Below are 14468 nucleotides of genomic sequence, written 5' to 3' on the forward strand. Positions count from 1 at the left end.
CGTAAAAAGCCAAATGCAAACGCCGGAAAAAAAAAGCGACGGGCGGTCGTTCGTTTCGGAATCGGCGTATCTCCTCATTTGCATAATCGTCGCGTAAATAAACCGAAACGCCACCTAGCGGCCGGCCTGGAATTGCAGCCTAAGATCCGACGGTGTAACACAGTTACACCTGTCGGATCTTAGGCATATCTATGCGTAACTGATTCTTTGAACCAGTCGCATAGATACAACCAAAGTAAATCAGAGATACGACGGTGTATCAGGAGATACACCGTTGTGTCTCTATGTGAATCTGGCCCTATGTCAGTATAATAGGATAATACCAGAAAAAAAAACATCTTAACAACATATTACAATGATGTAATAGAAAAGTACATATGTAAGCAAGGGGATGTCAAATGTTGATGCTTAAAGGAAATGTTCTACTGTTTTTCAGTTGATGTATGTGGTTAGATTATTGTGTCATAATATTGCCCTGCAATATAGAGGTGTTACTCACTGGGAGGTAAGGGTTTACTCTGCTGGCAATTTTTTCCCGGGCTTTTTGGGGAAGCACTGCCCACTGCTAGGCGCAAACCTATAAAAAGTGAAGGAACCACCTTTGGGGGCAATGTAGTTAGCAAGATGGCTAAGGTTCAGTTAAATTCTCCCCAGCCAAGGACATGCTGCTGAGGATGTGATCTACTTTACCGTTGTGCATCAATTGTGGGAGCTCAGTCGGGTTCTAGGGTATGGACTCATGCTTGACCAATGGACTGTAAGGACTTAATTAAGGTATGGCTACCTACTGGAGCAAAAAGGGAACCAGCAGAATAACTCATGGTTAGAAGCTTATGTATGGGAATGTGTATTAAAGACATCTTTGGTAAACTGTAGATATGTTATATTGATGGTACACACATCCAGGCAGTTTATAGGCACTTCTCAATAAAAATGGAAAATGCAGCCTTTACTGCCAAAGGTTCTTGAGACTTTTGACCCCCCCCCCCCCCCCCCATAAGCATTTTTTTAACAACTTAGACCATCTAGGCTACACCATAGACAACTGTACAAAATATAGGAATAATATAGGAGTCCCACCTATTTTTAGAGATGTAGTAATCACCGATATTATATCGGGGAGTGTAATCAAAAAATATGTAAGACCAGAAACAGATTTTTTTTTTTTTTAAAGATACGTACACTCCCAAAAGAGTTAAATACAAAATGTATTAATGCTTAAAAGCGATATACAAAATAATTGAGAGACATAAAATGAACCCAATCCCCTATATTAATAGGGAACCCTACCCAGAAAATTCCCCATAGATAAACCTCCTAACGGCAATTACACAAGTAACTAGTGTGAGGCAAAGTCCCCTTTTAAAAGAAGGGCAGAAAATCACGGTTGCACACCCACCCTCCCCATTATTAAGCACCCCCTGTAACACCTGATGGTACACAAAGCCACTTACAAATAAACCATTGCAATTATTCCTAAACAGGACAGTGAGTTCCTATAAATATTCAGGCAATGAAATTACACCGAGTGGGCACCATAGCGAATATGATTTCCATTGTTGCGCATTGCAATGCAGATGCAGGAGGAATCAGAGCTTCACAAAAATGGGGTGTATGGCCTACCCAAGACTGGTTAGTGAAGATTGTGTGTGTGTGCTATAATTTGTGTTGTCTATGGTTTTGTGTTTGTTGTTAAATTAGTTTAAAGGACTGATATATACAGTATGTGGCATTTTTATAGCCTAAGGCCTCGTACACACGATAGGTTAAACAGAAGACAACGGTCTGATGGACCGTTTTCATCGGTCAAAACCGATCATGTTTGGGCCCCATAGGTTATTTTACCATTGGTTAAAAAAATGCTTTAATTTTAACCGATGGATTTCTAACCGATAGGTCAAAACCGATCGTTAGTAGGCACGACCATCGGTTAAAAATCCACGCATGCTCAGAATCAGCACGTCGTTGTGTTTTACGTCACCGCGTTCTGACACGATCGGTTATTTAACCGATGGTGTGTGGGCGCGACGGACCATCAGTCAGCTTCTTCGGTTAACCGATGACAACGGTCCTTCAGACCGTTCTCATCGGATGGACTGATCGTGTGTACAAGGCTTTACTAATGCCTACTACTGCTTTATAAAAAAAAAGGTAGTGAAGTGCTTTACAAATATCCACTCCATTTTTGAAACATGTGAAGCCCCATTTAAGTAACACATAGGGGGAAACAGCAGGGAGGAGACGAGACGGGGTGCATGACTTGTCAAAGTCATCATGTAAAAAATTCTCCTCTAATTAGGTAGTGCTCTCTACATTGTTGTGCAGAGAATACTCCATGGAGCACCACTGGCTACACATTACACTCCGTATTTTATAAATGAAGCATAACATGCAGCGTAGAGTATTTACCAAAACTGGAGAGTGCAAAATTTGGTGCAGCTTTGCAAAGAAACAACTAGCTTTCAGTTTTTTTGTCAAAGTTTAATTGAATGAGCTGGAGTTAGAAGCTGATTGGCTACCATGCACAGCTGCACCAAGTTTTGCACTCTTCAGTTTTAGTAAACCAACCCCACAGTGTCTGTCAGAGAGTGGATATTGATATCCGCTCTCATTTATATATCAGCCTTTTTATAAAGTCTTCTTTTTGCTGCCCTATTGCTATTACTGTCCCTTTCAATGTTTCTATCCCTTGCCACAGCATACCTTATGTGACTGTAACATCTGATTCTGTTAGAGTAATAGGGTGGCATCACAAGACAGTTGGCCTAGAGGTGCAGGAAATATATATCCTTCCTTGCTATTGGTAGCATTTAATTTCTCAGATATGATCCCCCAACCTTTTTGGCCTGTCTCTGCCTCTTTTCTATTTGGGAATGCTCACCCTGTTCAGTCAGTATTCTTGTTGACAGGTGCAGTTTACCCTCCCCTCTGTAGGTGGCGTTGCTGGCCACTGTACAGGGGGAATGGAGGATGAAAGGAACATTGTTCCTCTGCAGTCCCATAGAGTGTCACCAGGGTGCAGTAGTCAGATTGAATGCTGCAACACTGCTTTCCCTCAGCGACCATCTTTAGTGGGGGCAATGCTAATACATAGCAGTGCTCCGCTGCAGTTGGGAAGCAGTTGCGAAGTTGATAGTGTAGTGACAGGATCCATGCTAATAGGAATAGCTTATTTATCCCTAGGGAGAGGTTCCTGATGAGGAGGGACAAGCTAACTAGGGACACTGCTGCCGGTTCTGCTATTGTTTTGGACTCCGGTGCTGTGATAAGGATTTTGGATTAGTTCTTCCAAGTGCTGTTACACCACTACTCTGTCTAACAGCCACTACTCTACTGAGATGCTACTCCGGTAATGTAAGGCCTCGTACACACGACCAAGTTTCTCTGCAAAAACCAGCAAGAAACTTGCTGTTTTGTTTGTTTTTTTGCCGAGGAAACCGGTCGTGTGTACACTTTTCGACAAGGAAACTGTCGAGGATCTCGTCGAGCCAAAAAGAGAGCAAGTTCTCTATTTCCTCGACAGGAATGGAGAAAATTTGCTCGCCGAGATCCTCAACAGCCTAACAAGGAACTCGACGAGCAAAACGATGTGTTTCGCCCGTTGAGTTCCTCGGTCGTGTGTACGAGGCTTCAGCCTTATTAGAGTGAAAACCTTAGTGCTGGAACTAATGTGCCACTAACATTACTAAAAATGTTTTCACCAGTGTTGACTGTGTTACTGAGACACTTATATCATAGTGTTAGAAACAGTTTAAGTACCTTGCTGCTGTTCTCCACATGTTATGTGTTACCTTTATGTAACCAAATAATAATTGTGTCACATTAGTTGGTCTCTGTGTGCCATTCCTCCATATTGGGTACCATCTAACTGGCCTTGCCCACATTCTGGTTCATGAGAACCTGCAGGTTACCAAGCAGGGAGCATCGAACATGCTTAAATGTTTACCAAAGACTGCAGCAATAGCTGTCATCAAATAACAATGATCTTTCTGTTTAGATCTGCTGGATCAAGGGTTTGGAGGGATGGGTTATTTTTAATTATTTGTATATGCATTAAAAAGATGTTGCTGGTTGCAAACTGACCATCTCTTTTACTGTATATGGAGGGAACATACACATTACACAACCAGATACATTACCCATGAGCAAGATTAGGGGGCATTTTGCCTGTGGTTACTACAAGCTTTTTTTTAGAATCTTTGGTAATCAATTTTCCTTTAAAACTTTTGATTATAATGTACATCTCTAAGGTGGATAGTAAGAACTATTTTCCAACCAGGGCACATGTGCCAACCTGCCTCATAAAATAAAAGTGTTACCACAAGAGAAAACCTCTGAACTCTTTTCTGCATTTGTTCAGCTGATACTAATTAGGGCTGTGTTCTGTAACAAGTCAATGTGGCTGGTATAATGACTTGACAGATGTGTGATGCCCAGGTTTGTGGTTTAAACCTTTGGCATTCTTTCTCCAAAATATAACATGAAACCCAAACCACATAATTTTCTCCAGTGTTGAAAATATTTTTTTCAGTACTCAACATGATTTTATGATAGGCAGAGTGTACTGTATCAAAAGAAGAAAACTAAAGAGAATTATCTTAACACTAAATATAACCCATTATATTTACACCTTTGACCATCTCCCTGGTTGCTTGCTCATTCCTAAATGTGTTTAATAATAATGTAAACCTGGTAAGAATATTTGAAAAATTTAAGTATGCCACCACAAGTGTTATACTAATAGAAAAAAATTGAATGGGTCATCAACAAGATGTTGCAGCAAAAAGTTTTATAAATGGGTTTACATTTTAATATTGTTTATGAAAATAACACGAGCAGCGGCCATGTTGGCACACACTGTTATGGCAGCATAAACTTCATACAAAAGGCTGCATGACAGGCAGCACTGCCGCCACAACCACATGTAATACATGCAGTTGCACCGTGGTGCAGAGGGCTTTCAGTTGGTTTGATACAGGCATTAAGGAAGCAACATATCACCTCCACGCTCCATGCTAAATGTCCCTGAAAAGCAATCCATTGCAGATCACGTTTAGAGGGGCAGTAAACACCAATGTACGTGGTACATGTAAACGAGGCCTATGTGTAGTAGCTTGGAGGTGTAAAAAGGAATACTATAGAACAGAGATGTGAAACTGGTGGCCCATCATGCCTCTGTCTGTGGGAGTCATGCTTGAAACTGTCAGCCTTGCAATGCCGCCTAGAACTTCCGTAACAGCTGGAGAGCCGCCAGTTTGACACCTGTGCTATAGAATGAAAGCTCTGAGTCTGCTGAAGCTGCTGACATCACATTCAAAATCACATCTCATTGCTTTTGGACATCTACAGGAAGGAGGCCTAGATAACATAAAATATGGCACATGTATTCCTATAGAAAGATTTTTGTTGAAATAAATGGACTGCCCACAGGGTCTTAGGAACACAGGGCCAGATTTACGTAGAAGTGCGGCGGCGTAACGTATGGTAGATACGTTACACCGCCGCAAGTTTTCATCGCAAGTGCCTGATTCACAAAGCACTTGCAATGAAAACCTACGCTGTCACGTCGTCGCCGTTTTTTCGAACGGCGACGACGTGCGACGTGCGTAGCGTACTTTCATATTCCTGGACGTTTTACGCAAGACAAAAATTTTTTTACATTTCGACGCGAGAACGACGGCCATACTTTAAACAGCACATACGTGTGCTGTCTAAAGTTAGGGCAGGTCAAACGACGCCTTAAATTGCGGCGGGAAACTATACTAGCGACGACGTACCGAACGCGAAAATCCGTCGTGGATCGCCGTAACTGCTAATTTGCATACCCGACGCTGGAATACGACGCAAACTCCCCCCAGCGGCGGCCGCGGTACTGCATCCTAAGATCCGACAGTGTAAAACAATTACACCTGTCGGATCTTAGGGCTATCTATGCGTAACTGATTCTATGAATCAGTCGCATAGATACTCTGAGAGATACGTTGTATCTCCGCTGTGAATCTGGCCCACAATCTTTATACTGAGCTCTAATATGCATAAAAATGGATTAGGCAACACCTAAGCTTACCAAGGTTGAAATCAAAAATATAAAACATGGATAGTTATCTGATCCTCTACTTTCTAGTATACATGGCCTTCCTTTTCTTTCTTTACAGTTTACTGATCTCTTTTCTTTGCAATGTTTTTATTTGAACCAATTCAGGTCTCTTCTATATGCAAGAGCCTGAAACTTTTGACTTAGATATGGCTTGACGAGGGACTTAACTTTTTCAGTTCTAAAGTTACCCTTTTCTATATCTATTTTCTGTCCATTTATATTATAAACCAAAATTCTGTTGCTCCATTTTATGATCATTTTAAAATTAGTTTATAAATTAAATTAAATATGTTTCAATGACAAAACATTATGTGGAAGATAATAAAAACTTACATATTTAAATGTGCTGAGCAACCTAGTAAAGTAACATTTGGTTGTTTTCTTATTGGAGTTACTAGACAAGAAGTCTATATGATCTATCAATTAGAGTTTGGAACTGAATTCCCACAAACAACCCACTCTTTGCTGGTCGAGAGCTAATATATAATCATATCTAGAACAGCTCACCATTGTGTATCATTGATACATATTATCCTATTTATTAGTTTGTAATTCTGAATTTATTTGATATGATAACTTTCATTGTGGTTTTGAGGGGCCAACTGAGTTGCAGTGATTTAAAGGGACTAGGCAAGACGACGTCTTCTAGAAATTGTCTACTTTATGTAATATACAGTAGGAGAAATTATTATTTGATCCCCTGCAGAATTTGTAAGTTTACCCACTTACAAAGAAATTGAAGTTGCAGTTCAGTGAGTAAAATAAGTATTTGATCCCCAAGAAAAACATGACTTAGCACTTGGTGGGAAAACCCTTGTTGGCAAGCATGGAGGCAAGATGTTTTTTGTAGTTGATGACCAGGTTTGCACATATCTCAGGAGGCATTTTGATCCACTCTTTACAGATCTTCTCTAATTCCTTAAAGGGGTTGTAAAGGTACATTTTTTCTATGCATTAAGGTAAAAACAGAGCATTAGCGCCCCCCATCCCCCCGTTTACTTACATGAACCCTTTGAAAGTCCCGCATCGTGAACACGATGGCTTCTCGGTCGGCTTCTCGGCTCATTCATTGGTTGATTGAAAGCAGCGCAGCCATTGGCTCACGCTGCTGTCAATCATATCCAATGACATGCCTCGCCGGGGGGCGGGCCGAGTGATACAGTGAGCGGCTATAGCTGCCGGCTGTATCATGGGAGCGTGCCTGCAAGAACTTACTACCATGCGAGAGAGCTTGCATGAAGGTGGAAAGTTCTTGCAGGGGGGAGCCGAGACAGCCGCCGAGGGACCCCAGAAGACCAGGTTCGGGGCCCCTCTGTGCAAAACGAGCTGCACAGTGGAGGTAAGTATAACATGTTTGTTATTTTAAAAAAAAGTCTCTTTAGTGTTTCTTTAAGGTTTCTTGTCTGTCTCTTGGCAACTCAAAGTTTCAGCTCCCTCCGTAAGTTTTCTATAGGATTAAGGTCTGGAGACTGACTGGGCCACTCCATTACCTTAATGTGCTTCTTCTTGAGCCACTCCTTTGTTGCCTTGGCGGTATGTTTTGAGTCATCGTCATGCTGGAAGACTCATCCACAACCTATCTTCAGTGTTCTGCCTGAGGGGAGAAGGTTCTCATCCAAGATTTTACAATACATGCCCCCGTCCATTGGCCCCTCAAGTTTATAAGTTTTGGTTTGATCCATAAACATAGCGGAGCTAATTTACTAAAGGTAAATACACTGTGCACCTTGCAAGTGCAGCTGCAATCATTTTTCACAGAGCTTAGTAAATGTGGTAAAGCACTGCTGATTTCCATCATCCAATAATGCACAAGCAAAAATTAATTTTTCATTTTAATTTTTTTTCTTGCACCTGTTTGGGTATTCTTTACAAAGTGAAGCTTCACCACATTTACATTTTCTAAGGAGAATCCATAGTGCATGGTCTATTTTCCTTTAGTAAATCCTTCCCAAAGTGAGTGTGTCCTGTTCCAACAATACCTCTGACGTGTACAGACCCCTCTGCTGAATGATCTCTGGGGAAGATTTTGTTTAGTTATGGTTTCTGACAGCTGGTCACTATTCTCCCAAGAAGATGGTGGCAAGTATGTCAGGACATGTATGTATGATTATTTATACCACAGTAATTCTATAAAAATAATCTTGTGGTGATCCAATCATGCTATGGGTAACTGTAGGTCCTGTTTACACTTTTGTGCCAACATGTGGTAAAACCAGTGATGGACTGGCCATCGGGACTACCGGGAGATTCCCGGTGGGCCGATGGCTCTGTGGGCCAGTTTCAGTAACAGAAATGCCTCTTATTTATTTTTATTTTTTTGTGTAACGGATACCCACAGCCCCGCATCTTCACCCGGCCACCGTGGAGATGATACAGGCACAAATTGGGTGTCTCAAGCTAGATTTCCTAGCTGGTTGCTAGCCACACCTGCCGCCTAGCGTCTGACAACCAGTGACGTCAGACACAGAAGGAGGCTGAGGCGGCCCAGCATTCACAGCAGAGCAGGACTTAACTTTCTCCTCCTCCGCGCCGAGTGCTTAGCTCCACCCACCTGCTCCTCTTGGTTCGGTGACATGCTCTCAGAGAGGGAGTGCTGTGTGTGATCCTCTTCTTCTGCTGCCTGTGCCCGACTTTTCCGCACTGCCTGAGTGCTGACTGAGTGAGCCAAGAGGAGAGCAGAACTTCCTATGCCTGTTGTGTCCCCACTGCTGTTTTCCCTGCTACTGTTGGTGTTCGGGATCTGTAGGAAGCTGTCACTATGTCAGGTGACTTCAGGCATGCCCATAGTAGCTCCCAAACTACAGCACAGTATTGGCCAATGGGGAAACAAACAGAAAGCAGCGGGAAATATGACAAGTGAGCCGGAGAGCACATCAGCAACACCAGATGACATCAATGTACAAGGTAATAGATCATTGAAGAGTGTGAGGATTGGCTTTAGTGGTAAGCTCTGTAATATTAAACAAAACTAGTTCTGAAAGCTGTGATTACTTAGGGGTTAACTTAGTAAAAGTGCAGTCAGTTACCCTCCATAGTGACTGAAGGGGTTAATTTGTACCTCTGATTTACGATTAGAGTCTTTGGCAGCTTCTCTCTCCCATTATCTTAGTTTGCAAGTTTTGCTGTATTGCCTCTTTAACTTTGTGCTCTGGTGTGGCTGATCTGAGTGTCCAGAATCATTACCTGGGGGTCAGTATTCAGAATGTGGAGAGATAACATTATTTTATCACTATAGTAGAGCCACAGTATCTTATGCCATTGATAAGAAACACATCGGGACTTTAGTCAAGTCACAAACAGCATTGCCTGGCTATCTATGGATATGCTATATGTTTAAGCTATTTATTTCTCCAATGATCTATTACTCCATGCTGTCATGTTAGGTTGCAGTAAATTGATATAAGAACAGGAATAAAGTATCTGCTTTCTACTGACAAGTCTAATAAGAGCGGTATTAGTATGTACTCATTTTATTTTCCTCAGACCATGTACACTGACATGAGAGCACCATATATGCCCAGTGCTGGGTGATATGTACATTTTATTGATGGGATACTGCTAAACTGATTCTTGGTGGATGTGGAAGGATATTTCTGTGGAGCTTTTCAGGGAGACTTCTATTCATGATATTTAATGTATCATTATTGAAGGTACTGTATATACATTGAGATTTATAGCAGCTGAATGAGGGGTCCACACATTATAGGGAGTTCAGTTTGACAATGCTGACAATTTGTAATGGTGAGGGCCTTATTAATTTAGCTTAGATCTAGAATGGCTTGCTATAGTTAAAGTTTAGCCCCGTTTTGTCCTTGTGTGTGGCCACATTTTTAGCCAAGGTTTTTCTTCTTTGACTGTGGTATCGCATGTGTCTCCCATATATATTGTTCCTAGAGTCACCACTGTGTACTGCCTATCATAGAAATAAAGCAGAACGGCTAATGGACAGTGAGGGGGGGGACTTGGGTGGCCATCAGGGTTGGCCATGTCCGGCAAGCATGGGAGAGATCTGTCATCTGCACTGCCCATCACATCACTTCGTAGTGCACAACCCAACTCAGCCTCAGCACTGTTGCATTGCTGAAAGGCAGGGCGGGGAGCTCCTCCTGCTGCAGATTCCTGGTCACCGGCACCTGTCCCAGGCAGCCACGGATCCTTATATGGGCCAGAACCGGCTCCAGAACCTTCTAACTAGCCACCTGACCCTAACTGACCAATCACTGCCCTAGGCTACCAAACTTCCAGAACTCTCCCTAAACAACTGATCCTAATTACCAGCGCCTGTCCTGCTATTAACCCCATAACTACACCTAACTACCTGACCTAGCATAACCTCACTCCCTTAAAACCAACCTAACCTATACTTTAGACCTAATACCTACATGCCCCTACCGTGGACCCATGATGAAAGGAGAGCCTAAACGGCTACTCTCTTTCCTTTCCCATTCTTCCATGTGCAGAGGTGTGTTACAGTTCACTCATTTTTAATGAGTGCTGAAATGTACCTCGGTGCACAAAACTACATTTTGGTTTGAATGGGTCTTTCATTTTTCAAATCATTTTTTACTTTTGCCAGCAAGATAAGAGACTTTAAAACACAATCTTATTTTGAAACCTTCTATAAATGTACAGATTGTTAAACTGTTTTACCTAGAATGTGTAAATCAATTATTATAAAAAATACCTGTATCAGCATAAATTGAAATATGTATAGCCTTCTTTTCTTATACTTACGTGCTTAAGTTATTAGCCTTATATATGTGACATGTTTGTTCTACAAATTCTGGTCTTTGCTAAACTAGTTAATTAGCTTCACAAATTCTAAAGATCTGTTTCCATAGCAAACCACAGAAGATTACTCACAGCTATATAAGCTGATATTGTGTGTTTTTCATGGCTGCAAGGGGCTTAGCATTCCATGTGTATCTTTGGCTTTTTTCCCTCATATGATACATCAGCAAAGGGGGGTGAACAGTTCAAATTTCACATTTGGGACAATTCCAAAAACAGATTTTCCAGATGTGAAATAACAAGCACATGGTCTGTAATTAGGGGACAGGTACTCTCGGATCTGATGTAGAGAGAACTAGCTGTGTGTCCTAAGGACTGGAAAATGTGTTCCACTCCAGCATTCTCCAAAGACATACCAGGATCAGTTTTTGCTTGTGTTATAGGGGTGTGAAGTTTATTAACCTCACTCTGCCTTTTGTTAATACAGGTTTCAAGAGATCGATTTTGTTCTTTGTGACATACATTTCTCCTGGGGAAATAGATGATAAGAGGGATTTAGGAATTGCTGGGTTGTGCTTTAAAACAGTGGTTTATTGCAGGCTGTTAAAGTTTATACCAATAAGGAATGTGTGAATGTTTCACAAGAGAAAACACATTACGCTAATAGTTTTATCAGTCAGCAATTTATGTGCGGACTGACAATATTTACCTCTTTACTTAAAGTGGAAGTAAACCCTTCAATTTGATAGTTACAAAAACAGTAAACATTCCCGGCATGCCGGAAATGCTAGCTGTCACATTTGTTTGTGCTCTCAACCAAACTGCCAAACCATCCAATGGCTGGTTTCATAACAGGTCACATGTACAGCATCATGGCAGTTGCAGATTAAACAGAGGTCAAGATGGCCGCTTCCTTGACTGAAAACGATAGGAGGGTTTACTTCCACTTTAAAGCAGTAATCCATTCTAAATCTAACCAAGATTTTTAAATGGAGAAGGATGGCAATGGGCACATTACAAGGGTCGTGTGCTGCAGTGGTGTATTTAGGTTTTGTTCTGCCCTAGGCCTGACTAATCTCGCGCACCCCCTAATTTAAATATTACACACCCTTCATGTCAAGGCCACACCCATTTCTGTTTAAGACCCGCCCTGAAATTTTCAAGTGGGGACACTAGTTCTTAGGGTTGGGGGGCATTGGATTCCCTTAATTTGCATAGATTTCCTCTCACTTCCTGTTTGGCTATGGGGAAGGAAGTGAAGGGAAATCTCTGTAATGGGACAGGGATGGTAAAAAATAAACTGACATGGGCTATAACCCTCCCTGAGGCCTCGTACACACCACCGGATCTATCCGCTGGGATTTATCCGCAGATCAGTTCCAGCGGATAGATCCGGTGGTGTGTACGGCCCAGCGGATATTTATCCGCGGATATTTTTCCGGCCGATGGATTTCCAGCGGATAAAAATTTCTTAGCATGCTAAGAAATCTATCCGCTGGAATCCTGTCCAGCGGATTTATACGGTGGTCTGTACAGACTCACCGGATCAATCCGTCCGATCCCCTCCCTCCCATGCGTCGTAATGATTCGACACATGCGTGGAAGTCTTTACCTTCCAGCGTCGCGCACGTTGCCGCGTCATCATTGCGGCGATGGCGCGACACGTCACCGTCACCGGATTCCGGATCACCGGATTCCGCGCGGATTTCGATCTGATGGTTAGTACAACCATCAGATCAAAATCCGCCAGAGGATTTATCCGCTGGAACGGTCCGGAGGACCGTTTCCAGCGGATAATCCTCTCGTGTGTACGGGGCCTTACTCTATCCAAAATGAAATAAAAGTGTTGCCTATAGTTTTACTTTAAGCACAAATTTCTGATAATTTTATAGAGAGGACTAAGAAGATATAATTGTACCAATGGTGCAACAGAAAACATATAGCACAGTGAGGAAGGTTTGTGGTCCAGGATTATAGAACAGTCAAAATTAGAAGCAGCTTGCGTTACACTAACAGTGTAGCGCAAGCCGGCAGGGATTCTTTCCGTGCTGCCCCCTGCAACGTGCTGCCCTAGGCCTGGGCCTTGTTGGCCTAGGCCAGAATACAGCATTGATGTGCTGGCCTCTACTGTTCCTTGGCTACACTAACAGGCAGATCCTCCAGCCATAGTTGCCACCCACTGTTGCATGTTCCAGTGCCTGCAGTTACACTTTCTTTAATATTGAATTTATTAAAATATTTACAACTTCTTTTTAATTTCTGTAGCAGTTGTATTGACCCAGGAACTCCAGCACAAATACCTCATCAATAAATAGATTAACGTCCAATTAGTATAAATTTAAAAAAAAATGTCTACACAACGGTTAAAGATAGAAAATGCAGCTCTTACGGCAATACTCCCTCTCACTAATGTTATTCCCCACCGCTTCAACATTTTAGTCATTTAGTCACCAACATTGCCCCTCTTTTGGGTTAAATAATACCCAGCCTCATTAAAGCTATTTCCAGCCTACGATCTCAAGGCTTTATCAAGCCACCCTGGACTCACAGAAGAATGCTGTAGAGACTTTCTGCAGCATTTAGGATCCATCCATCATTAAGGCTGCATTCACACCTAAGCGACAGCCGCGTACGCGTGTAGCGGCAGATTTGCCGCGATTACAAATGTTTCTTTTTTTTTTTTTTTTTTTCTAAAGTATTCCCATTGCTGTCTATGGGAAAACGCGCGTGTCGCTTGAAAAAAAGGGTCCGGGACTTTTTTTCAGGCGACAGGCGTTGCGCGTCTATGAGATGTGAACCATCTCCATAGACGGCAATGGGAATTCTCACCTCTAGCGACAGAAGCGTCCCGCGTCGGGCGTTTTGTCGCTTAGGTGTGAATGGGGTCTAAGGGAAGAAGAGAAGGCAGTGGACCCATGACATCATGAGACTAGAATGAGGACCTTAACCACTTGTGGACCGCCTAACGCCGATATACGTCGGCAGAATGGCACGGCTGGGCACAGGCACGTACAGGTACGTTGCACTTTAAATGCCTAGCCGTGGGTCGCGTGTGAGCTGCCGCCGGCACGTTTGCGACCTGGTCCAAAGCTCCGTGACCGCGACCTGTGGACCCAATCACCCCCGGTGTCCAACGATCGGGTCACAGGAGCTGAAGAACGGGGAGAGGTGAGTGTAAACAAACCTTCTCCGTTCTTCTCTGTGGCTTGTCACTGATTGTCTGTTCCCTGTTATAGAGAACGACGATCAGTGACATCACGCGTCCAGCCACGCCCCCCTACAGTAAGAATCACTCAGGGCACACTTAACCCCTTAGCGCCCCCTAGTGGTTAACCCCTTCACTGCCATTGTCATTATCACAGTAATCCGTGCATTTTTATAGCAGTTTTCGCAGTTTTCGCTGTGAAAATGACAATGGTCCCAAAAATGTGTCAAAAGTGTCCGATGTGTCCGCCATAATGTCGCCATTTCTAGTAAAAAAAAAATATAAAAAAAATTGCCATAAAACTATACCCTATTTTGTAAACGCTATAACTTTTGCGCAAACCAATCAATAAATGCTTATTGTGATTTTTTTCCAAAAATATGTAGGAAAAAAAAGTTGTTTTATATAATTTTGGGGGATATTTATTATAGCAAA

At 42.4% G+C, this 14468-nt stretch overlaps 1 protein-coding gene across 1 annotated transcript in view; it reads left to right on the forward strand.

Moving 5' to 3' along the window:
• The window catches only part of CFAP299 (cilia and flagella associated protein 299), a 632736-nt gene that overhangs the window by 84731 nt on the left and 533537 nt on the right, over nucleotides 1-14468 (forward strand). The window lies entirely within an intron of this gene.

This window comes from Rana temporaria, chromosome 1 (assembly GCF_905171775.1).
Source record: "Rana temporaria chromosome 1, aRanTem1.1, whole genome shotgun sequence".
NCBI lineage: Eukaryota > Metazoa > Chordata > Amphibia > Anura > Ranidae > Rana > Rana temporaria.